General features: G+C 39.9%; 1 long non-coding RNA gene across 1 annotated transcript in view; it reads right to left on the bottom strand.

Annotated features, from left to right (window-relative positions):
- The window catches only part of LOC131196610 (uncharacterized), a 107,332-nt gene extending 83,194 nt beyond the window's left edge, over window positions 1–24,138 (bottom strand). Inside the window, exons 1-2 of the long non-coding RNA XR_009154784.1 lie at window positions 23,236–24,138; window positions 18,185–20,518 (exon numbers count right to left, since the gene is read on the bottom strand). This is a non-coding gene — a long non-coding RNA (uncharacterized LOC131196610). The remainder of the gene's footprint in view (window positions 1–18,184; window positions 20,519–23,235) is intronic.
- Between the last annotated feature and the right edge of the window lie 1,861 nt (window positions 24,139–25,999).

Genomic DNA, 25,999 nt, shown 5'->3' with positions numbered 1-25,999 from the left:
TTAAAATCTAGCTCAGTCCTGCACAATTAAATAAGTATGTTTTAAGCCCGCGGCGGAAGGTCCGAAGGTCCGAAAGCTGACGAAGTCCGGGGGGTAGATCGTTCCAGAGGGTGGGAGCCCCCACAGAGAAGGCCCTTCCCCTGGGAAGGAATTCCCCAGCCAGCAAAGCTGGGAGTTGAAGTCCGCCAGGCTTAAAGTTGCTAAGGTTGGAGACCCCTGTCTTAGATGACTAGGAAAATGTTGACCTTATTTATGAAAGCACAACTCTGTTAGTTTTGAACTCTGGGTTAAAGAAAGGTCTCGTTAATTAATCAAATGTATCATAATCATTGCCTATAACATTACAAAGTATAAGAAAAATTAATAGAAAATAAGATTAAACAGATGCCTAAGTAGAATGGAAGGTCTAAGTACAATCTTTAACGTATCATAATAAAATATTAAAATAAAAGTATACTGACAATAGGGGATGCGGTGGCTTAATGGCTAAGACGTTGAGCTTGTTGATCGAAAGGTTGGCAGTTCAGCGGTTTGAATCCCTAGCGCCGCATAATGGGATGAGCTCCCGTTACTTTTCCCCAGCTTCTGCCAACCTAGCAGTTCGAAAGCATGTAAAGAATGCAAGTAGAAAAATAAGGACCACCTTTGGTGGGAAGGTAACAGCGTTTTGTGCACCTTTGGTGTTTAGTTATGCTGGCCACATGACCACGGAGACGTCTTCGGATAGCGCTGGCTCTTTGGCTTTGAAACGGAGATAAGCAGCGCCCTCTAGAGTCAGGAACAACTAGCACATATGTGCGAGGGGAACCTTTACCTTTTATACTGACAATAGATATAAGTGGTAAAATGCTGATAAACGTTAAATGTAAGTGTTCAAACTCAAATTAAGGTCTATTAATATTAATATGTTAAGAAAAAATATATAAATCAATGAACACCCAATAAATTTGAACAAAAACAATTGAACTTCTGTAGGATCCATAAGATTTGTGTGTTTAATAAGAAATAAGTAGTAACGTCTAATTGAGAAGGTTGGCTTGAGACAGTGTCTATCTGTAATTATCATAGTGATTAAAAGAAACAGACCTTCAGTTTGTTTGCCCATGCTCTGTCCTATGCCCTATGATGTTCTGGCTAGGAATTTTAATTGTTGCAATGCAATACGTGATAAAGCACTTCTTGTCTGAAAGAAGAAATTCAGCAAGGAAAATTTCATTTTGATCTGTAAAAGATGCCAACAAAGGGGAAAGATTTGTTGACTGCCCTGTGATTGGAAGCACATGTGGAATAATCTCTATAGCACCAAAGGACAAATTCTTTCAGAGATGAGGACTTTAATAAATCTCCCATTAATAACTGAAGATGGTAAAATGTCAAACCTAGCTTTGAAAAATCTCTTCGTTGGGCAAGAGAAGCTAAAGTTAGGTCTCTGCACTTGCCCATCTAGAGGGAGTTTTGTCAGTTCTAATGTAAGCTGGAATCCTTCCCTCCCTCCCTCCCTCCCTCCCTTCCTTCCTTCTTGACTCCAGGCAGCTGGTTGGACAATTCACTGTATTTTTCTTGGCAAGGTTTCTCAAAATGGTTTGTCATTTTGAGAAACAAGAATCAAGAAGAATCAAGAATCAAAAAAAAAAAAGAATCAAGAAGAGGGCCGTGAAAATATTTACAGACCCCTCACATCCTGGACATAAACTGTTTCAACTACTACCCTCAAAACGACGCTATAGAGCACTGCACACCAGAACAACTAGACACAAGGACAGTTTTTCCCGAAGGCCATCACTCTGCTAAACAAATAATTCCATCAACACTGTCAGACTATTTACTGAATCTGCACTACTATTAATCTTCTCATCGTTCCCATCACCAATCTCTTTCCACTTATGACTGTAGGACTTTAACTTTGTTGCTGATAATCCTTATGATTTATATTGATATATTGACCATCATTTGTATTGTAAGTGTTGTACCTTGATGAAGGTATCTTTTCTTTTATGTACACTGAGAACATATGCACCAAGACAAATTCGTTGTGTGTCCAATCACACTTGGCCAATAAATTCTATTCTATTCTATTCTATTCTATTCTATTCTATTCTATTCTATTCTATTCTATTCTATTCTATTCTATTCTATTCTATTCATTGCCTCCTTTCTAGGGCTGAGAGAGAGTAACTGGACCAAGTTCACTTTGCTGTCTTCGTGCCCAAGGTGGAACTGGAACTCAGTGTCTCCTGGTTTCTAGCCTGATGCCTTAAGCACTATACTAAACCATTCCAAAGTTGGAAGTGGCTGGAAATACACCTAATCTTATTCTGAAGTTCAGTATCTAGGACTTTACTTCTGTTTCTGGCCTGAATGTATTCCCAAACAAACAATTGCTGGAGTGGCAAATCATGATGGCTAAGTTTCCTCAAACTGCTTATTGCCACAGGAATTAAAATTGATCTTTTAGGACAAATGGACTAAATCCTACCAGGAAAAAAATGGAATTTAAATCAATAGGGAATTATTAACAACTGTGCTATCACTTCTACTTAAAAAAAAAACCCTGCAAAAAAATAAAGAAAAAGTAATCAAAATTATCAAAGAAGAAAAAACTTAAGAAAAAAGAAACGAAGGGGTGCAGAGCATACAGTATATTCATAAACATACATGTATATATATATATATATATAAAATTGTGCAATAAATATTAATAAATGGAAGCCGTAATTCATTACAGTCTTTCACGGCTGATCTATGATAATCAATTATGCAGACCATTGAATAGTTGGAATTCTATTTTTATTGCCCTTCTAGTCTAAAATTCCTACTAGATACATATCTAGGCATGTGAAAGATGTTTGTTTGTAAGGCTTCAAGGGATTTATAACAGGTAAATGGTTTCAGTTGTGCACCGTAAAATTTTGGGGCCATGGGAATTGCTGTGAAATGTTGCTTGTATGTGATCATTATCCTTTGTTTGGATAATGAATGGCTAGTGTGTAAAGCAACAAGATCAATGTGCAGCAGGCACCTGGAGGGGCAAACGACATGGGTTTTGTAGTTTATTAACTAATATACCCTGTTTCTCCTAAAATAAGACATCCCCTGATAATAAGCCCAATCAGCCTTTTGAGCACAGGCGGTAAAATAAGCCCCCCTCCCGAAAGTAAGCCCTTTGCCAAAATATTTAAACCCATGCAAAGCCGGTCCCTGCCATCTCCTCGGGTTAGGGTTAGGGTTAGGGAGACAGAGCGGGAAATCAGGTAATTTGATTTATTTTCTCTCTTTTAAAATGATGTTCAGGTTTATTAGCTTTTAACATTCCTAAACTGATAGACAAGCTGGAGACTAGCTCCAGATACAAAAAAGTTTGTTAGTACAAATTGGGGTCTGGTTTATCTCTTTTGTGAACTCCAAAGACTCTTTTTCCTTACAATTACACCCGTTCTGAAGTCAGACCTCATTTTAATGAACATGTGTGACAGCATGGGATGCAAACATAGAATAGAATAGAATAGAATAGAATAGAATAGAATAGAATAGAATAGAATATAGAATATAGAATTTTTTATTGGCCAAGTGTGATTGGACACACAAGGAATTTGTCTTGGTGCGTATGCTCTCAGAGTACATAAAAGAAGTGACATGTTTGACTACATATAACTGATTTCCTATGCAAAGGGGAGGTTACTTTTATCCTGTCCAATCAACTTTCCTCTTGCATTTTTGTTGTTGTGTTAACTATAAAAAGGAGTGAAACATGGGGCTGGGGATTCTTTCTTCCTTTTTCATAGAGAGATCCCACTTTATCAGGGTACCTTAATAAACTGCTTTTAAATGATCTCCCAACTCAGTTGCTTATTGAGAAGGTAAACTGAGGCAGAACCTAGGGCCAGATTTGGCTTTCACCTAGAGCACTATCCCCAAATATTGGAAGCTCTTGATCTGCTCAATTTCCTTCCTCTCAACTTTGGATTTCCCATCATTGATTATTGTCGGCAGTAATAATGGGTTAAAAGCTTTGAAAACCTGTTTAAGTCTTGCAGGAGTTAATGAAATGATAGCCACATCATGATACATATATAGGGGAACTGGAATAACCACAAACAATTTTGCAGACCTCTTACGGTAGATGTGTTTTCCAATAAGATGTCGTTGGACCAGAATATGATATAATGCAAAATAGTTGAGAGAAAAATGAACCCGTTTGTTGTCCAGCATTGATTCTTTCTTTATCCAATCTTGTAACTGGCTATTCAAGTGATAGGCATAAAGGTTGCTAATTGTACTTGGCAAATCTACAGGGCGATAATTTGCTGGATTCCTATCCCTGCTCGTACTTCTTTTTTTAAAATATTGACACAATAGTGGCAGTATTCCAATCTTGAAGAAAACAAAGCTCTTAACCATTGTGCTATTGCAGCAATATTAATAAAGAAAGATATATAAACAATGATAGTGCATGCTGGAAAGGATTAAAAAAAGCAACCATTGCTACAACAATGGCTTGTTGTCCCTGCATGCATCCAAGATTGCAAGTGTTGCCAAAGTGTCTCCAGACAGATTTTTCTTAAGCTATTTTAGAGCCAAGGTGGCGTGAGCACAATACAGCAACATCTTAAGCAATGAGTGCAAATTTAATCACATAGACTTTTAAAGATGAACAGAACAGAACAGAATACAACAGAACAGAACAGAACAGAACAGAATTTTTTATTGGCCAAGTGTGATTGGACACACAAGGAATTTGTCTTGGTGCATATGTTCTCAGTGTACATAAAAGAAAAGATAACTTCATCAAGAATCATAAGGTATTGTAAAACTTTTTCAATAAAAAAAAGAATCATAAGGTACAACATTTAATGATAGTCATTAAAGCAATCGGGAAACAATCAATATCAATATAAATCATAAGGATACAAGCAACAAAGTTACAGTCATACAGTCATAAGTGGAAGGAGAATGATGAGAAGATTAATAGTAGTGCAGACTTAGTTTGACAGTGTTGAGGGAATTATTTGTTTAGCAGAGTGATGGCGTTCGGCAAAAAACTGTTCTTGTGTCTAGTTTTTCTGGTGTGCCTAGTTTTTCTGGTGTTTTCTCTATAGCATTGTTTTCAGGGTAGGAATTGAAACATTTTATGTCCAGGATGTGAGGGGTCTGTAAATATTTTCACGGCCCTCTTTTTGACTTGTGCAGTATACAGGTCCTCAATGGAAGGTAGGTTGGTAGCAATTGTTTTTCTGCAGTTCTAATTATCCTTTGAAGTCTGTGTCTGTCTTGTTGAGTTGCAGAACCAAACCAGACAGTTATAGAGGTGCAGATGACAGACTCAATAATTCCTCTGTAGAACTGGATCAGCAGCTTCTTGGGCAGTTTGAGCTTTCTGAGTTGATGCAGAAAGAACATTCTTTGTTGTCCTTTTTTGGTGACATTTTTGATGTTAGCTGTTCATTTTAGATCTTGCAATATAGTAGAACCTAGAAATTTGAAGATCTCTACCGTTAATACTGTGTTGTCTAGTATTGTAAGAGGTGGAAGTATGGAAGGGTTTCTCCTAAAGTCTACCACCATTTCTATGATTTTGAGTGTGTTCAGTTTCAGATTGTTCCGGTTGCACTACGAGCCTAGTCGTTCAACCTCCTGTCTGTATCCGGATTCATCATTGTCTCGAATGAGTCCGATCACTGTTCTGTCATCTGTGAACTTCAGTAGTTTAACAGATGGATCGTTAGAGATGCAGTCATTGGTATACAGAGAGAAGAGAAGTGGGGAGAGCACACAGCCCTGGGGCCCCCCTGTGCTAATTGTACAGGTATCTGATGTGATTCTGCTTAGCTTCACCTGCTGCTCCCTGAAATGGGAGCTTTAAGCGTATCTAAGGTTTAAGGTATCTGTTTCCTCCTTTGTTTTCTCCATTATCACCACCACTACCATCCTAAAAAAATCCAAAGAAAAACAAGGGGGACAGTTTTGATGTTGTCCACAGCTAAAATCATATGTGATTCTGAGGGGGTTACAAGGGTGTGGACATGTGGACTGCAGGTTGCCCGTTCCTGATTTAGGACAGCTCACTCTTTCTTGGAGAAAGTATTCATGATAAAGACAACATATAGTATTTGGCATTAATATATGTTAGCTATTTATCTACCTGGGATCTTATTCCATTGAATTACTGTGTCAGCTTTGGAACCCATAGTAGGCCAAAAACTTCCATGCTGCCACCTTCTCATGTGTGGGAAAGTAGGAAGGGGGATTTAATAGAGGGGTTGTCTTTAGACATACTAGCATTCTTCCTCTCGGTCAAGGTCAGGCTGATCCTGCATCTGGAGAAGGAGTGGTCGGAGTGCTGTCTCGAGATGGGAAGGATGGTGATTGGAGCATGTGATTGACTGTGGAGTCACGGGATGGTTTTGGGGGTTTTGATTTACTGAGGGAAAACCCAGACCTCTCAGATTCAGGTTTTCCCAGATGTGCCAGTTTACCTATTCTAATAAACAGAACTTTGAAAAACGCTTGCTTCAGAGTTTTTACTTGGATTTGGGGTGGTGGTGATGGTTCTGGAATGCTGACATACTGAAAGTTTCCGCCTCTTCCTGTGTCATATACAGGAGATAGATGTAAATTCTGACTGATTCTATATTGTTGCTATTAGGATCTTGGTGTTCACTGAGCTTGGTTTTCTTCTTGCAAAAGTTTCATTACCAGACTAAATAACATCATCTGATTACAGCTTCTCTTTGCAAAGGAACTCCAAATGGCTTACCTCTGAGACTATCACATCTAGAAATTAGCGAGTCAATTAAAAAGTAATGCGTGAAAAAATATAATTGAGGATGCTGATTTTTTTGGGGGGGGATGTCAAAAAAAAGGGGCCTCTGTGGCTCAGACTGCTAAGACAGTCTGTTATTAACAGCAGCTGCTTGCAATTACTGCAGGTTCAAGTCCCACCAGGCCCAAGGTTGACTCAGCCTTCCATCCTTTATAAGGTAGGTAAAATGAGGACTCAGATTGTTGGGGGCAATAAGTTGACTTTGTATATAATATACAAATGGATGAAGACTATTTCTTAACATAGTGTAAGCCGCCCTTAGTCTTCAGAGAACGGCGGGATATAAATGCAAATTTAAAAAAATGACTATATCCTTTGCTCTTACATGAAGTGACTACAAATAATATACAATAAAAATCACTTATTAGAACATGCTACAAAACCACTTAAAATAATTAAAACAATGAACCTAAAATGAAAACAAGACCACAAACAGAAGAATATTATACTTAATACATCCAACAAGTGAGATTCTTATTACCGGGGGATTCCCAGATTTGCTGAAAAAACTGGTTTTAAGAACTTCCTGAAAGGCTATGATGGATGGGGCTAACTTCACTTCAGGAAGGATGATGTTACCGAGAATCATGGCAGAAAAGGCTCACCTCCAAGATTCCTGTGGATGGAACTTTTTAGTATATGGATCCTGCAGAATGCTTCTTAGACTTGATGAAATGGGTAATTGTGATCAGGAAGAGGCAGTCCCTCAGATAACCTGGGTCCGTGCCATATAGGGCTTTAAAAGTCAAAAACAGCACCTTGAATCCCTTCACTCTTAAAATAATTCAACTGTTGAGCAGGTTTGCTCTAGTGGTTAAGGCACCAGGCTGGAAAGGCTATGAGTTCCAGTCCTGCCTCAGGCATGAAAACCAGCTGGTGACTTTGGGCTAGTCACTCTCTCTCAGCCCAACCCACCTCACAGGGTGGTTGTTGCAGGGAAAATAGGAGGAGGAAAGAGTACCCTGTGTGTTTGCTGCCGTGAGTTATTTATAAAAATAATAAAGGTAATAAATAATACTATATAAATAATAAATAAATAATAATATAATAAATGACATCTCCAGCGCTCGGAAGCGTGGCTATTTCTTAAGCTCTTGTGGCAGCGAAGTTTTCAACGTCGCTCGATCACTTGCAGCGCCTCAACCGCTATGTGAATTGTCCTGGGAGGTTTTGCTTGATAAACTCCGAGGGCACTATGCTCCTGCGCCCTCCCGTATCGCCCGCCGCCACGCTTTTCGCCGTTGTTTCCAATCTGATTCTGCTACGATTAATGACTTCATATCCTCCCTGAGGACTGCTGCTTTACACTGCGAGTTCCTGGACCTCGAGAACATGTTGTTAGACCAATTCGTCTACGGGGTCAAGGACTTAAAGCTCCAACGCCGCCTCCTTGCTCGGAAGGACTTGACTTTCCAACTGGCCATGGATGAGCGAGGCGGCGAAATGGCGAAAAGTCCGCTGCAGAGCTTCACGGTTCCGACCGGGAGCGATGAGCGAGCCATCCAGTTTCTATCCATTTTGGAGACGCCGCCCAAGGAAGCTCGTCGGGAGAAGAAGCTGAGGTGAGCCGCCTCAACCTTACATCTAAACGGGCAAGCCTCCCTGAGAGTAAGCGTTCCCAACCTCGATGCCTTGGCTGTGGCGGTGAGCACGCGAGGGAGGACTGCAAGTTCAAGTCCGCTGTTTGTCGCCGTTGCGGAAAGCGCGGCCACCTGGCCAGGGTTTGCCGGGCTACTCTGCCGGTCCAGGATGTCGGCCGCAGTCCGGTTCGATCGTGGGGACAAGTCAAGACGCTTGCTCCCCGCCAAAGAGAGTATGCCACTGTGGCCCATTTTGAAGATGATGTCCCTGTCAGCTACGCAGCTTCCGCGTCATCGTCCGACAAGATCTATGTCACCGTCAACTTGGAGGGGGCGCCGTGCACTATGGAGGTGGACACGGGGTCGTCCCGGTCACTTATCGCTTGGTCTACACTGCAGCGACTTCTACCTGGTGTCTCCAAGGCCAGCCTGAAACCCTGCGCTGTCACATTGAGGGACTACCAGCCATATCATGGCTTCAATGACCACCTCCCACTAATTGTTGTTAAGGGCGACCGGCCTTGCCTTTTGGGGCTCGACTGGTTCACCGCCTTGGGCCTGCACGTCGCCGGGGTCCACAACACACGCCTGGATGTCACCTCCATGCTGGCTGCCGAATTCACAGATGTTTTTGATGAGAGCCTGGGTAAATATCGGGGGTCCCCCATTTCCCTGAACTTAGATCCCCAAGTGGCGCCCATACGGCTCAAACCAAGACGGGTTCCCCTGGCGTTGAGACCGAAGGTGGATGAGCAGCTTGACCGCTTAATAGCCCAAGGGGTTTTAATTCCGATAGATCACGCGAAATGGGAAACCCCTATCGTCATTCCCCTTAAGCCGGATGGATCCGTGAGGATCTGTGCCGACTACAAGGGGACTATTAATAAGGCCCTGCAGGCAAATCCTTACCCAGTGCATTGGCCCAAACGATCGTCACCCACCGGGGAGCTTTTAAATGCACGAGACTTCAATTTGGGGTCAGTGTAGTGCCAGGAATATTCCAGGGTATCATGGAACGCCTGCTCCATGAGATTCCGGGGGTGGTCCCTTACTTTGATGACGTAATTGTCTCGGCCAGGGATATGCCAGAGCTTGTCACCAAAGTAAGGTGCTAAACCGTTTCCGTCAGGCGGGGTTGAGACTGAAGAGAGAAAAGTGCAAAATTGGAGTCCCACGGGTGGAATTCCTGGGGTTTTTGGTGGATGCTAAGGGAGTGGAGGAGGTGCTGGACTACCGGCACCGGGTAAGGATTTGCCTGCAGGGCCTTATTAATAGTCCCCCGTAGCTTTTTACTCGCGCACCCTATCCCCAGCTGAACGAAATTATAGTCAGCTGGATAGGGAGGCCCTCGCCTTGGTAGCGGGAGTTAAGCTTACTATGTCAGCTCTGGAACCCATAGTAGGCCGGAAGCTTCCAAGCTGCCACTTTCTCATGTGTGGGAAAGTAGGAGGGGGGATTTAGTAGAGGGGTTTTCTTTAGACATAATAGCATTCTTCCTGTCGGTCAAGGTCAGGCCGATCCTGCATCTGGAGAAGGAGTGGTTGGAGTGCTATCTCGAGATGGGACGGATGGTGATTGGAGCATGTGATTGACTGCGGAGTCAGGGGATGGTTTGGGGGGTTTTGAGGGAAAACCTGGACCTCTCAGATTCGGGTTTTCCCAGATGTACCAGTTGCCAGAACTTTGAAAAACGCTTGCTTCAGAGTTTTTACTTGGATTGCGGGGGGGGGGGGAGGCGTTTCTTGAATGCTGACATACGGATCATTTCCACCTCTTCCTGTGTCATATACAGGAGATAGATGTAAATTCTGACTGATTCTGTATTGTTGCTATTAGGATCTTGGTGTTCACTGAGCTTGGTTTTCTTCTTGCACAAGTTTCATTACTAGACTAAATAACATCATCTGGTTACAGCTTCTCTTTGCAAAGGAACTCTAAATGGCTTACCTCTGAGACTATCACATCTAGAAATTAGCGAGTCAATTAAAAAGTAAAGAGTGAAAAAAATATAAATGAGGATGCTGATTTTTTTGGGGGGGGGTGTCAAATGACTATATCATTTGCTCTTACATGAAGTGACTACAAATAATATACAATAAAAATCACTTATTAGAACATGCTACAAAACCACTTAAAATAATTAAAACAATGAACCTAAAATGAAAACAAGACCGCAAACAGAAGAATATTATACTTAATACATCCAACAAGTGAAATTCTTATTACCGGGGGATTCCCAGATTTGCTGAAAAAACTGGTTTTAAGAACTTCCTGAAAGGCTATGATGGATGGGGCTAACCTTACTTCAGGAAGGATGATGTTACCGAGGGCAGATATCATGGCAGAAAAGGCTCACCTCCAAGATTCCTGTGGATGGAACTTTTTAGTATATGGATCCTGCAGAATGCTTCTTAGACTTGATGAAATGGGTAAATGTGATCAGGAAGAGGCAGTCCCTCAGATAACCTGGGTCCGTGCCATATAGGGCTTTAAAAGTCAAAAACAGCACCTTGAATCCCTTCGCTCTTAAAATAATTCAACTGTTGAGCAGGTTTGCTCTAGTGGTTAAGGCACCAGGCTGGAAAGGCTATGAGTTCCAGTCCTGCCTCAGGCATGAAAACCAGCTGGTGACTTTGGGCTAGTCACTCTCTCTCAGCCCAACCCACCGCACAGGGTGGTTGTTGCAGGGAAAATAGGAGGAGGAAAGAGTACCCTGTGTGTTTGCTGCCGTGAGTTATTTATAAAAAATAATAAAGGTAATAAATAATACTATATAAATAATAAATAAATAATAATATAATAAATAATAAAAAAAATATTGTTCTTTCAGATAGGTTTGCTTTTTGAAAGCTATTTTTTTCCTGACATCCAATTTAAAGTGAAAGCAATCATGAACAAGTTCAATATATGGGAGGGGGAGATATATCAAAAATTGGATGTCCCAAGTTTCATAGATGTCTGGAATATTTCCAGCCTGCTTTAAAAATAAATGGAAAGCACCAGCGCTATTGCTACTAAGGTGAGGGCTATATAATAACTTCAACCATACCGGAGGCAATTTTTATTAAATGTTAAACAAGGAAATTTGATCAGATTCTACAAACAGGTTATGAAATCTAAAGAGAAGACAAAAAAGACAATTAGGAATATATATCTTACCACCATGCTGTCATTTACTTATTTCAGCTTCTAGATTATGGAGTAATTTCAAGGTAAAGATAAAAAAAATGTTTTTAAGCTTTACCAACATGGCATTTAATGTCTGGTGCAAGAGAGCCCCGATTCAAAGATCCAGCTTAAAGCTTAGAAAATACTTTATTAAATAGAACTGTGAAATTGAATTAAAAAAAAACAAACCCTAGAAAAATGGAAGCTCAATGCCTCTTTCTATATAATGCAGTGAATGAACGGAAAGATGAAAAATCAGTCATGCCTAGAGATGGGTGATGCAAACTTGGTGACATATAGATTATTATACTCAAATAAATCACCATTATAGTTCACATATTTTATACCAGTTAGTGGCCACCTACAGTAGTGGCCAAAATTATGGAAACCTTTTGGGAAAAGTATATTTTTGAGGTTTGATGGCTAATAACTCCACTTTTTTTTGGAGTTTCAAGATAATTATATTCCACTGCTGGAATGGCCTGGGAATAGCCAGACCCAATTGAAAATCTATGGAGCCGACTGAAGAAACTTATTAGTCAGAAGCGACCAGCAATAAAACGCAGTTGATAGAAGCAATCATTAAATCTTGGTTTCACATTATAACAGCTGAAGAAGTAAAAGACTTGGTTCACCCCATGGGAAGACATTGGAAGAGTGTAATTCATGCTAAAGGTTACCCAACTAAGGATTAACTGACATGATAATGTTTGTATATCTCATTTTTTCTATGGTGATAATTTTTATATGTCTTGTTTTTTCTACGTGTTTCACTTTTCTTCTTTATACTGTAACTGCTATTCTAATAGCAAATCCTTCATAAAAGTTATTGCATTACATTCTTGATTAAATTATCTTTCCAGAGATATATAATTTTATGGTACTACTAAAAAAAAAAAGTAGTGTTATTAGCTAGTTTTAGAAAACACACTTTCCTCAAAAGATTTCCACAATTTTGGCCACTACTGTAGTTAGGCCCAATTCTGTTCCAAAATCTACCTTGTAGTTTCTATTTTTTTTCTTTTGTGAAAAGAGGCTTCTGTACTCCTGTCTTGTTTCCAAGATACTTGCAAATTTTGGGGGGAAATGTTGAGGACATCTCATCTGTGAGATAGCAAAAAATGCTGGTGTGTTCTTTTATGTTGCATAACTTTCCATTACATCCCAGATGTCCACATTTTCCAAACTTAAGATAATTCTTCCCACTGATTTTTTTTTTATCTTCTCTAGGTATTTAATCAAAATGTGAATAGCCAAAGATGTACAGGCTGCTGGATTGATGATATATTAAGAGATAAGATATTTCACAAGTCTCTTGACCATCAATAGCTAATTAATAATACCACATAAGAAGTTTAATAAAATTCTCCCTTGAAGACTACTGAAAGAAAATGCTTTGTCATCATCAGATTTTATCAAATATCTCTGTAGAATATGATGCCACTCCCAAAAATGCAGGATACCGACACTTCTATCTTGCTACAGAGCAGAAAAACCTGGTGCAGTGCTGGTGGTTTTGCTGGAAGATGGGCAAGAAGGAATTAAGTGGTGCGGTGGCCAAAGTTGGAGCTCTCACCTCACAATCAGGAGGCTGTGAGTTCAATCCTAGGTAGAGGCAGATATTTCTCACTCTGGGCACACTGAGAATATATCTGCTGAACAAAATTCCGCACTGGCGACAGGAAAGACATCCGGCCATTAAAACACTCTGCTAGCTCCATTCAGTTGCCCAGACTCCACCCCATTAGGGATTATTGGTTGTTAAATGATGAAGAAGATGATGATGGGCAAGAAGGAGTTGAATAGTGGTGTGCCTTTTGCATGGTACATGTTCTAAGTGTGTATATATATATATATATATGTTTTCTGAGGTTTTCGCGGGTGTTTGTATGTAGGTCTTTGGTTATTCGGGTTTTCTCCCGCGTAAAATTGGAAGTGTCTTGGCGACGTTTCGATGAAGTCTCATTCGTCATCTTCAGGCTTCAGCTTCGTGCTTCTGGGAGCAATGTGTGATCACACATTGCTCCCAGAAGCACGAAGCTGAAGCCTGAAGATGACGAATGAGACTTCGTCGAAACGTCTCCAAGACACTTCCAATTTTACGCGGGAGAAAACCCGAATATATATATATATATATATATATATATATATATATATATATATATATAAATAAACTGGACAACTTCTTCACACATCTCAGCAGCCTACACCCCAAAATACAATTCACTACGGAAATAAAAGCTAACAACCAACCCCCCTTTCTGGACATCCTAATCTACAAAAAATCCAACGACTCCCTAGGACACATCATCTACCAGAAAAAAACACACACCAACCGCTACTTAAACGCACAATCACATCACCACCCTGCCCAGATCAACTCCGTAGCCAAGACTCTCATCTCCAAAACCAGACACCTAGCTGACAAAGACCCCCTGAAAACTGAATTACACACTCTCGCAAACGTATTAACCTCCAATGGATACCAAAGAAACACAATTACCAGCCTAATCCAAAGGGAGACACCACCCAAGAACCAAGACAGAACAAGACAACGGCATCACCCTCCTCCCGTACATCAAAGGCACCACAGATAAAATCAGCAAAATTCTCCACAAACACAACATCAAGACAGCCTTCTGCACACACCAAAAAATAGCCAACATCTTAGGAAACCCCAAAGACAAGATCTATCTAGAAAACCAAAGAGTCTATGAAATACCATGCAAAATCTGCCCAGCCACATCATCATCATCATCATCATCATCATCATCATCATCATCATCATTATTATTATTATTATTATTATTATTATTATTATTATTATTATTAATTCAATTTTTATACCGCCCTTCTCCCGAAGGACTCAGGGCGGTGTACAGCCAAAGTAAAACAAACAATGCAATATACAATTTAAAATACGAATTAAAAAACTTATTACATAATTGGCCTAAAACTTTGGAACATATAAAACTAAAACCCATTAAAAATTAATAATAAAAATTTAAAACCAATAAAATTTAAGCCAGCCCCGCGCGAATAAATAAATGTGTTTTTAGTTCGCGGCGGAAGGTCTGAAGGTCAGGTATTTGGCGTAAGCCCGGGGGAAGTTCGTTCCAGAGGGTAGGAGCCCCCACAGAGAAGGATCTTCCCCTGGGGGCCGCCAGCCGACATTGCTTGGCGGGCGGCACCCTGAGAAGTCCCTCTCTGTGTGAGCGTACGGGTCGGTGGGAGGCATGAGGTAACAGCAGGCGGTCCCGTAAGTACCTAGGCCCTAAGCCATGGAGCGCTTTAAAGGTAGTAACCAAAACCTTAAAATGCACCCGAAAGACCACAGGTAGCCAGTGCAGTCTGCGCAGGAGTGGTGTTACACGGGAGCTATGTGAAGCTCCCTCTATCACCTGCGCAGCTGCATTCTGGACTAACTGAAGCCTCCGGGTGCACCTCAAGGGGAGCCCCATGTAGAGAGCATTACAATAATCCAAGCGGGAGGTAACATACATTGGACAAACTAATAGGAGAATAAATGCACACATCACAGAACACAAGAACGCAGTCAGAAAAGAAGACAAAACCTCCTCCCTTTTCCAGCACCTTAAAACCACAGGATATGAAATTAATTTTGAAGGAACCAAATTAATCTCCAAAACTGAACATTATAACAAGAGAATAATTATGGAAGCCATTGAAATAGAGAAACACCCCCACAACATGTAGAAACAGGATGGCACCTCCTGCCTACCAGACATCTGGAAACTAGCCTTAGTCAACAAATGAGTCCCAGCCAAGAAAATTGACACCAGACCCAGGATAAGACACAACACCACCACCAATCATCCTCACCAGTTTCAAACCCAAACCCATCCCACAGACGAAACACAACCACCATCCAGAAGCCAGACCATGTTGGCACCACTGGCTGCTGTGCCCCCCTCCGATCCCCACACAAAGCAAGCTAACACACACTAGGAACACATGACAAGACCACAGACTCGGAGCCAAACCAAAACCCGGGATGGTGCATCACAACCATCTGCTCAAGACATCACATCACAGAACTCCAGAGGCCACAACACCAAAGCTCAGGACATTACAACACAATCTACTACCCAGAATGTTACAGCACAAGACTCAGGAGGTCACATTCCCAGAACTCAGGACATTTCCAGGAAGCCCATTACCACTACGGGAGGTCGCATTCCCAGAACTCAGAATATTTCCAGGAAGCCCTTTACCACTACAGGAGGTCACATTCCCAGAATCAGGATGTTTCCACACAGCCCATTAACCAGGTCGTTACAACACAAAAGACTAGGACCACACCCACACAGTATGCTACGAAACAGTCAACCAATCTGCAAACACCCACTCCATCTACCAATCAAGATGCAACCACACAGCCAACCAACCCGCTCACAGCAACACTCCCCACCTCCCCACCAGTATTTATAGAGAGATGCAGCTCCAACCACGCTTTGCTTCTACAAGCACAAAGCCGAAAGCACCAGCCTGAAGATGATGAGTGAGACCTCGTCAAAACGTTGCCAAGATACTCTCAACCTGACATGGGAAAAGACCCGAATATGCCAAGACCTACATATATATATATAAAGTATATATATAAAATTGTATCAAAGTATCAGTGAATAATATATACATAGAATGTAAATAGTACCTGATCCTGTTGTTAGTCTCCCTAATCCCCATACCTTTTACCTTAAACTGTCTACCATGGATCTTTCATGTTATTTAAGAGGTCCCTAAGTGGGTGTGCATAGGGCACCAGCATGCCTACCATCCCTGTCTACTGTTCCCATTTATATGTACTCATGTGTTTATGGCTATGTTTTGCTTATTTATTTCCTTTTATTTGTGCCATTTTTTTTCAGGTGTCCATGTCTATGTCTATACTGTTACTTGTTTTCTTGTACTTGTTGACAAATAAATAAATAAACAACAACAACAACAACAATTTGTATTCCTATGTAATTGTTGAAAGTGTATTATAGAATTCGGCAATTTATTTTAGTCACTCAAGGTTTATATTTGGGTTGTAATTTTTTGACCTGGTCTTGGTGGGAAATCTATGTACAGTAGGATAATCCTTCTCACTGTCAATCCAAAAACCTTGGGGAAAAGGTACTCCTTCATCCTGAGACGGTCTCATTGCCATAAACAAATACTTCTTAACCTTGAAGGTCTCAAGATTTGGCAAAACTATATAAAGCATTCCAAGTTTAAGATAAGATGTCTTTTGCAAAAGATGTGATCAAAAAGAGAGGTGAGTAATATTGGTTCAGAGCAGAGTTGGGTTTCATCAGGTTCATTTCTGGAGAACCGGTAATAGAAATTTTGAGTAGTTTGGAGAACCGGTAAATATCACCTCTGACTTGCCCCGCCCCCATCTATTCTCTGCCTCCCGAGTCCCAGCTGATCGGGAGGAAATGGGGATTTTGCAGTAACCTTCCCCTGGAGTGGGGAGGGAATGGAGATTTTACAATATCCTTCCCCTGCCATGCCCGCCATGCCACGCCCACCAATAAATATTGTCTCACTTTTCCCAACTTCTAGTTTACTTCATCAGTTGTGTTAGAGGTAACAGTTGTGATCTGCAGGTCTCAGAGTAGGAAAAATTCATTTTCCACTGGAAACTATCTTGATTAACTTTACCAATTGTCTGGCAAAGTCCAACTTGTTTGCTATGTAATATATGGTAAATGTAAGTTTTAATTTTATCTCCTTTCTGATGTCCAGCCCAAATTGCTTAAGTTCAGGACACTATGTATTTTTTTTCTACTGATCTTATTCTACAAAGGAATCTAGTTAATGTAGATAAAACAATATTGGGAATGTTCTATCCTAAGGTTAGTACACTGTATATACTTCCTAGAATGTGGGCAAGGATATGTTGTTTTGCAAGAAAGTCAATTGTTCAGATGGGTGGCTATAAAATTGTATCAAAGTATCAGTAAATGAATTAATAAATCAATAAGACATAATAGGTCTTAGCTAATATAGAATAATATAATCGTTCTTGGAAACAGTTGGCTTGGTTATGCTTGTAGCATACTGGACAGTATAGTAACACAATGGTATTTACCATTTACTTTACTTTAGCAGAAAATACTGCATGTACTACAATAGTATGTAGCGGCTAGTGACATATCGTATTTTTTCTTTGGCTTTAGTGAAATACATGTTGATAAATACATGCAGAGAAGTAAAGCTGGAGATTTAATTATAAACAAAAGGACTAAAACATATCAGAAAGTATGAATTGGTGTCATCTAGATTGTTGTGATTGCATGTGGAATAAGGAATTCAAAGACTGGCAGTAATTATATGTTAAATCTCAGTGAATTGTAATTTTAGAAGAACCCAGGGGTGAATTTTGGGGAAAAGTGTACAACATTTTGGACAAATGTTACAGTACTTGACATGAATGAACGGGATGAGATTGTATAGGAAAAGTGATTTGGCCATTTAGAGAGCCAAGAATGAATAAGAATGGTAGTTTTTTTAGTACCACAAAAAAGATTTGTTCTGAATATGTAATTTCACCATGTTTTTATGCATAAACATGCCAGAGGAATGAATAATTGATTTAATTACTTACGAAAGCCTAGGAGAAGGATGGTGAGATGCTCTGGAAGTAGAGCAGATCATCTTTTGATAGTTATCAAGTGTGAATCCTGAAAAATGGAAGAAAAGGAAAGTGTGAGAAACTAGAGGGGAAATAAAACAATTGCAATAAGAGAAGACATGCATCCAAGAGGGAGAGAAAGAGAGTGAGAGGAAATAGGTTAAATTCCCAACATAATGAATAAAATGTAGCCGTAAGAAAAGAGGATGTGGAAGCTGCTTAGAACAAAGTGAAAAGAATTTGTGTTAGAAAATGTTGCAGAAGGGTGCAGAGTTACACTAATGGGAAGTATGAAAAAGGATGCTTAGTGGAATGAAGAAATAAAAAGAGGCCGCACAAGAGAAAAATGCATACAAAAGAATGATTGCGGTAAAAAAAATGGGGACAAGAGAAAGATACTGTCTAACGTGTATATTGAAAAACAATTTACAATTATAGTGATATGTCAGTGGGAAGGATTGAAATGAATGCTATAAATGTTACTTCTAAGGAAAAAATGAGGACAAGGAATTGGTGTTATATCTACTGACAAGGACTGCAGGCAATGGTAAATTGCAGGTGTAGACAGTTAAATGCTAAAAATGGATTGCTTGTGGAGCCGTTCTTTGTTTTAGGTAATGCATGCTGCAAACTAGTACCAGACAATAAAAGAATGCCATGTCCCCTTGTGCAAAGGAAAAAAGGTACTGAGTAAGTGCAAAAACTAGCTTGTTCCTGGGGAAGGTATGTGGAAGAATTATGATTTAAAACGCATGAGAGATGGCATTGAAGAAATATAGGAAGTACAGCGCAGCTTATGCAAGGCAAGGAAAGTACAGGCCAGACTGTTGTTCTTTAGTAGGCCGTCTATTCATGTCTGAATTTAAGAATGGTTTCCATTTGCTGCTGTTGCTGTTGATTTAAAAAGATAAAGTGAAAAAGCTTGAATTATGGAATGTTTTAGGCAAATATGAAACTTGGTTGCTGAATGCAATAAAATCAGTGCTTGGTGGGATTAAAGCACGGGAGAGAATAAATGATACGTTGAATGGTTCGATATTGAGCAGAGAGGAAGACAAAGAATGTGTAATGTCTCCTAGGTTACTTAATGTGTTTGTGGACACATGTTGTATAGGGAATGCTTACAGTGTAATTCTTGATGTACTGGTTAGAGATATGAGTGTGTGTCAGGGGTGAAATGCTACCGGTTCATAAGGGTTCAGGCGAACTGGTAGTAATAAAAATTACCAGTTCATCCAATCTGGTATTTCCGATGATCAGCTGTGCTGCGCGATTTATATTCACTAGAAAGCAGGAAATCCTGCCTTCTAGCGAATCTAAATCGTGCGGCACAGCTGTCCCCACTTGCTGTTCTACTTACCTTCAAATGGCTCCTTTTTCTGCGCGAAGCACACGTTCGGTGTGTTAGGTACACATTGTGCATACATGCGCAGCATGCATTTGGCATGTACTGCACTTGCAGACGCAGCATGTGTTTGGTGTGCACTGCACCTCCACACACAGCGTGTGTTTGATGTGCACTGTGCATGCACACGCACAGTGCGCATTTGGCACACAGCGCACGTTTGGCATGCACCCTGCATGTGCGGGCAGCAAACCAGTGGCAACCCGTGGAGGATTTCACCACTGGTGTGTGTGTGTGTGTTTACACATACACACTGTAAGTATGCAGCCAATGCTATGTTCCTAGCTGAGCACCTAAATGATTTGCAACAAATGTTAGATAGCTTGCATGATGCAATGAAGACTATTGATCTGTAAAGTAATACATTGAAGAGCATGGAAAGAGCATTTGGCAAGAAAAACAGAAAGATCAATTTCAAGTTATCTATCAATTGTGGAAAATTAGAGCAAGCAGATGAGCTTTTTAACCTTGGTAAAATTACAAAAGAGGAGAAAACGGATGGAGATGATTTAAAAATGTGAAAATGCCAGCATTTTCAGCCAGGTAGTGGAGGGTACATGGCCTGTTGTGAGGGATGAATGTTGAAATCAGTAAAAATGGCCGTGCTGCTCTGCTTACTTTATTATTTGGAAGAGAGCAGGTATGTCAGGAGATAAATAAAAACAAATCGAATGGGTTATTTAAGAATTGTATGTGTGGTAAAAAACGAGAACAGATAGGGAGAAGAATAAATGGTAATGAGCAAATGTGGAGCGAATACAAAAGAGAATAATGCCTTTTTTGTGTGTAAAGGGCAGTAATTTATTTGCTGATGATGAGCTTGTTCCTGTGATATTTGCAAGAGCCAGGATCTGACTCGGCATCAGGTTTGTTTGCAGATTTCACTGTTATTCAGACTGTCCCTGAAGTTGGAATAAAGCTACAGAATTAAAATATTTTGTTGCACCTCTGCAACAAACATGTTTAGGTTCTCACAGTGCAGATCTTTTAGATTAAATTAATTAAATGCAGACACAATCCGATTCCAAACCAACGCCAGGCAGTGTACAATAAAACCAACAGAATAAAAAAGAATACAGTAATTATGGGGAAAAATAAACAAAAGAACTCGATAGCCAATCTGGCTAACTATACCCACACACAATCCAGCAGGGACCCCAGCCACTTGGTTTTCAAGTCCTGGGAGAAATCATTTTGATAACTCACCGGTTCTGGAAGCTTGTATAGAATGCAAGGTTATGACTGCCAATTAAAAAGAGCAGATTAAGATGATTTGGCTATATGGGGAAAAAAATAAATAAGGATTGGATTGGAAAATATATACCTAAACAGCATTTAGAGACCATCTCAATGAAAAGGAAAAGTGGATGGGCTGAGAATGAGGGACTTGAAAAAGTTGTGGTTGAAAGATTCGGATGGGAGTTTGAACTGCTCACCTCTTTCTTTCAAACTCTCATCCGAATCTTTCAATAGTAAAATAAAACAGTTTAAACTGTTGTGTGAAAAGTTTAGGAGGATGAAAATATTGGAAAGATATGAATGGTGTTATGGAATAAACTTTTTTTTTTAATTTAGATTTCTTTTTTTGACTACCTGTCATTTCTTTGGCTTACTATCCCTCACTTTGCTTCATGTGCTTTACCCAGAAAGGGAAAAGCCTAATCAGTAAGATCCACATACATACAGGTAGTCCTTGACATATGTCCAAAATTGAGCCCGACATTTATGTTGCTGAGTGAGACATTTGTTAAGTGAGTGTTGCTTTATTTTATGACCTTTCTTGCCACACTTGTTAAGTGAATCACTGCAGTTATCAAGTTAGTAACATGCGAATCTGGCTTCCCCATTGACTTTGCTTGTCAGAAGGTCGCACAAGCTGATCACATAACCCTGGGATACTACAACCGTCATAAATAGGAACCAATTGCCAAGCTTCTGAATTCTGATCACGTGACCTTGAGGATGCTGCAATGGTCCAAAGGGTGAAAATCGGTCACGAGTCATTTTTTTCAGCGCTGTTGTAACTTTGAATGGTCACTAAATGAACTCTTGTAAGTCTCAGGCTACATGTAGTATCTTCCCAAACCAGTTCCAAAAGCTATATTGAATTTAAAAAGTTGAAAGATTCGGGTGAGAGTTTGAACTGTTCTTCTCTTCCTTTCAAACTCTCATTTGAATCTTTCAACAGTAAAATAAAACAGTATAAACTGTTATGTGAAAAGTTTAGGAGGATGAAAATATTGGAAAGATATGAATGGTGTTATGGAATAAACTTTTTTTTTTAAATTTAGATTTCTTTTTTTGACTTCCCGTCATTTCTTTGGCTTACTATCCCTCACTTTGCTTCATGTGCTTTACCCAGAAAGGGAAAAGCCTAATCAGTAAGATCCACATACATACAGGTAGTCCTTGACATATGTCCAAAATTGAGCCCGACATTTATGTTGCTGAGTGAGACATTTGTTAAGTGAGTGTTGCTTTATTTTATGACCTTTCTTGCCACACTTGTTAAGTGAATCACTGCAGTTATCAAGTTAGTAACATGCGAATCTGGCTTCCCCATTGACTTTGCTTGTCAGAAGGTCGCACAAGCTGATCGCATAACCCTGGGATACTACAACCGTCATAAATAGGAACCAATTGCCAAGCTTCTGAATTCTGATCACGTGACCTTGAGGATGCTGCAATGGTCCTAAGGGTGAAAATCGGTCATAAGTCATTTTTTTCAGCGCTGTTGTAACTTTGAATGGTCACTAAATGAACTCTTGTAAGTCTCAGACTACATGTAGTATCTTCCCAAACCAGTTCCAAAAGCTATATTGAATTTAAAAAGTTGAAAAGAGAAATAACAACGGAGAATTTTATTTTATGTTATGTTCCAAAGCTATGTATGTATAAGCCAAATGAATCGTGCTATGTAGAAATCTATTTTTAGAGTATCCAGGAATCCTTCCTTAGATACTGAAGATGGCTTGAGACGTTTTGCTGCTTAAGACAGAGGAGTTGATGGTGCCTCAGTTCCTTCAGGTGAAAATGCCTACAGATAGTCCTTGACTGACAACATTTGCTTAATGACCATTTGGAGTTAGTCACATTTAATGAAGAATTTCATTAAATCACCAGGTACAATTGCAGCAAAACATTTTCTTATATAGGTAGTCCTTGACTTACAACAGTTTGTTTAGTGACCGTTTGAAGCTACAAGGGCACTGAAAAAAGTGACCTATGATAGTTTTCCACACTTAAAACCGTTGCAGCATGCCCATGGTTACGTGATCAAAATTTGGATTCTTGGCAACTGGTTCATATTCGTTACTAACTTAACAACTGCAGTGATTCACTTAACAATTGGGCAAGAAAAGTCGTAAAATGGGGCAAACTCATTTAACAATGTCTTACTTAGCAACAGAAATGTGCGGTTCAATTGTTTTTGCAAGTTGAGGATGATGGTTTAGTTGGTATCAAATCCTAATTCTTCAAGCAGAGAATTCCAAACTTAAAGGCCTTTCAAGAGGCTGGTTCACACATTACAGTGTTCAGAATTCCATTGATGTAAGATGTTTTAATCATATATAACGTACAATTTTGGGTGTTGTTGCTTAGTGGCTAAGACGCTGACCTTGTCGATTAGAAGGTTGACAGTTCAGCGGTTCGAATCCCTAGCGCCGTGTAATGGAGTGAGCTCCCGTTACTTGTCCCAGCTTCTGCCAACCTAGCAGTTCGAAAGCACATAAAAAATGCAAGTAGAAAAATAGGGATAACCTTTGGTGGGAAAGTAACAGTGCCTTCAGTCTGTGCGCCTTCAGCATTTTGTCATGCCGGCACATGACCGCAGAGACTTCTTCGGACAGTGTTGACTCTTCAGCTTTGAAATGGAGATGAGAACCGCCCCTAGAGCCAGAAACAACTAGCATGTATGTGCGGGGGAACTTTTACCTTTACCTTAACATATAAATGGATGTAACAAGTATTTGCAAACACAGCTAGCATGCAGGTACATAGAACAAGAAAGAAAGAAAGCTGTGTTTATTTACATTTATGTGGGTGTTGCTATTTAGCCTTCTGGGAATTAAATTTTCATTGATTATTTAATTAGTTAAAAGTTGGATGGAAAGTTTGTAACACCCCTTTGTAACACAAAACTATTTCTCTCTGTATATATTTTAAATTTAAAGCTTGGACAAGTTATCCCTATTATTTCCAAGTAATCTACTTTAGTAAGCAAAAATAATAGGGCCTATTAATACTATCTGAAAGCTAACTCAGATCAGCAATTCCTAAAATCCTTGCTCTAAAGAAATTTTGTTTATAAGATGAATGATTCACTATTACCCAAAATTGCTCTTTCCTATTGCCTAAGAGAACACCCATACGTTCATATAATAAAAGAAGCTGACTCGTCCAATCCATTCTCTTCCATAATTTTTACTAGCGCTGTACAAGGTATTCCAAAGCCTGCAACCTGCCATCCTGGTCACAAAACCAATGTCTCATTTTTGACAAATACAAAGACGAAGTCATGGTAATGGCTAGATATTTCAAACCATAAGCCTATTTATGCCTAAGGTTAAAAGCAAATACTCTGGCTTGGATTTAAATGAAATGATACTTTTTTGTGTCTTGTGGGTGGGAGAGGGAGTTGTTGAAATCGGAAAAGTGATATGCCTTCTTGGTTTTCAGAGAATTGGGAAAGTAGCGAGTTGTATACAACTCATCTGCTGTCACACTACAAATAGATAGGGTTAACTGAATGTAACACAGGGCAGATAATGTGTAGTTTGTAATTTGGGCTGTGAACTGTAATTAAAGGGTCGCTTTCCCAAATATCAGCTGGCAAATTAAATATTTATTTATTTATTTATTTATTTATTTTGTCACAACATCATATAAAAAGGATTATATCGTATATAAACATATATATGAGTAAATATTAGGAGGTATAAGCATCAATATATATACAGGAAGAAGAAAAGAAAAACAATAGGACAGGAACGGTAGGCATGTTTGTGCGCTTATGCACGCCCCTTATGGTCCTCTTAGGAATGGGGTGATGTGGTCCTCTTAGGTCCTCTTATGGTCCCTTATGGTCCTCTTAGGAATGGGGTTTATATGTGCTTGTTTTTCATCTCTTCTAAATTCAACAACGTATCAAATCAGACCATGTTCATCGAGAGAAATTAGACGTCCTGATCCAACCGACCAGGTTCCATTGAACTTCTTGCTAATATTAGCTTTATTTGGAAATCTATAAAGGTAGTCCTCGGCTGATGACCACATTTGAGCCCAACATTTCTGTTGCTAAATGAGACATTTGTTAAAAGAACGTTATCCCATTTTACGAACTTTCCTGGAGCAGTTGTTAAGTGAATCACTGGAGTTGTTAAATTAGTAACATGGTTGTTAAATGAATCTGATTTTCCCATTGACTTTGCTTGTCGGAAGGTTGCAAAAGGGGATCAATCGTATGACCCTAGGACACTGCAAGTGTTATAAATACATGCTGGTTACCCAGACTCTGAATTCTGATCACATGAGCATGAGGACGCTGCAAAAGCCATAAGTGTGAAAACTGGTCATAAGCCTCTTTTCTCAGTGCCGTTGCAAATTTGAACGCTTATTAAATGAACTGTTGTAAGTCATTGACTACCTGTATTTCATTATCTGGTTAAAAATCACATCCTGTTTCAGAAAAAGTCATAGTAAAGTCCCTATGGGTATGTGTTCATGTCTGTCTGTCTGTCTGTCTGTCTGTCTGTCTGTCTGTCTGTCTCTCTCTCTCTCTCTCTCTCTCTCCCTTTCTCTCTGTCTCTCTTTGTCTCTCTGTGTCTCTCTCTTTCTCTCTCTCTCTCCCTCCCTCTCTCTGTCTCTGTCCTGTCTCTGTCTCTCTGTCTCTCTCTGCTCTGTCTCTCTGTCTCTCTGTCTCTGTCTCTGTCTCTCTGTCTCTCTCTGCTCTGTCTCACTGTCTCTGTCTCTGTCTCTGTCTCTGTCTCTCTGTCTCTGTCTCTGTCTCTGTCTCTGTCTCTCTCTCTCTCTCTCTCTCTCTGTGTGTGTGTGTGTGTGTGTGTGTGTGTGTGTGTGTGTGTGTGTGTGTGTGTGTGAAGCATATATGTCTTTGTTTCCAGGCCCCTTGATATTATGGCTTAATTTTCAGATGTTGTTTTCTGGCCCTTGAAGTTGTTTTGAGATCATAATATAGGAAGGGCTCTGAAAGTAGTTCAGCAATGGATATATTTCAGTGTTCATAGATATGTATTCATTCATTTATTTATCGCTCTTATAAGCTCTTACATTCCCTGCTATGCTCGTGAAAATTCCTAGCAGCTTATAAGAGCTTCATGCTGTCCCCATGAGCAGCCTAAAAGTGGCTCAATTCTTAACAAATG

The sequence above is a fragment of the Ahaetulla prasina genome, chromosome 1 (genome assembly GCF_028640845.1).
Source record: "Ahaetulla prasina isolate Xishuangbanna chromosome 1, ASM2864084v1, whole genome shotgun sequence".
Taxonomy (NCBI): Eukaryota; Metazoa; Chordata; class Lepidosauria; order Squamata; family Colubridae; genus Ahaetulla; species Ahaetulla prasina.
This window is presented reverse-complemented; position numbering and strand designations above follow the sequence as displayed.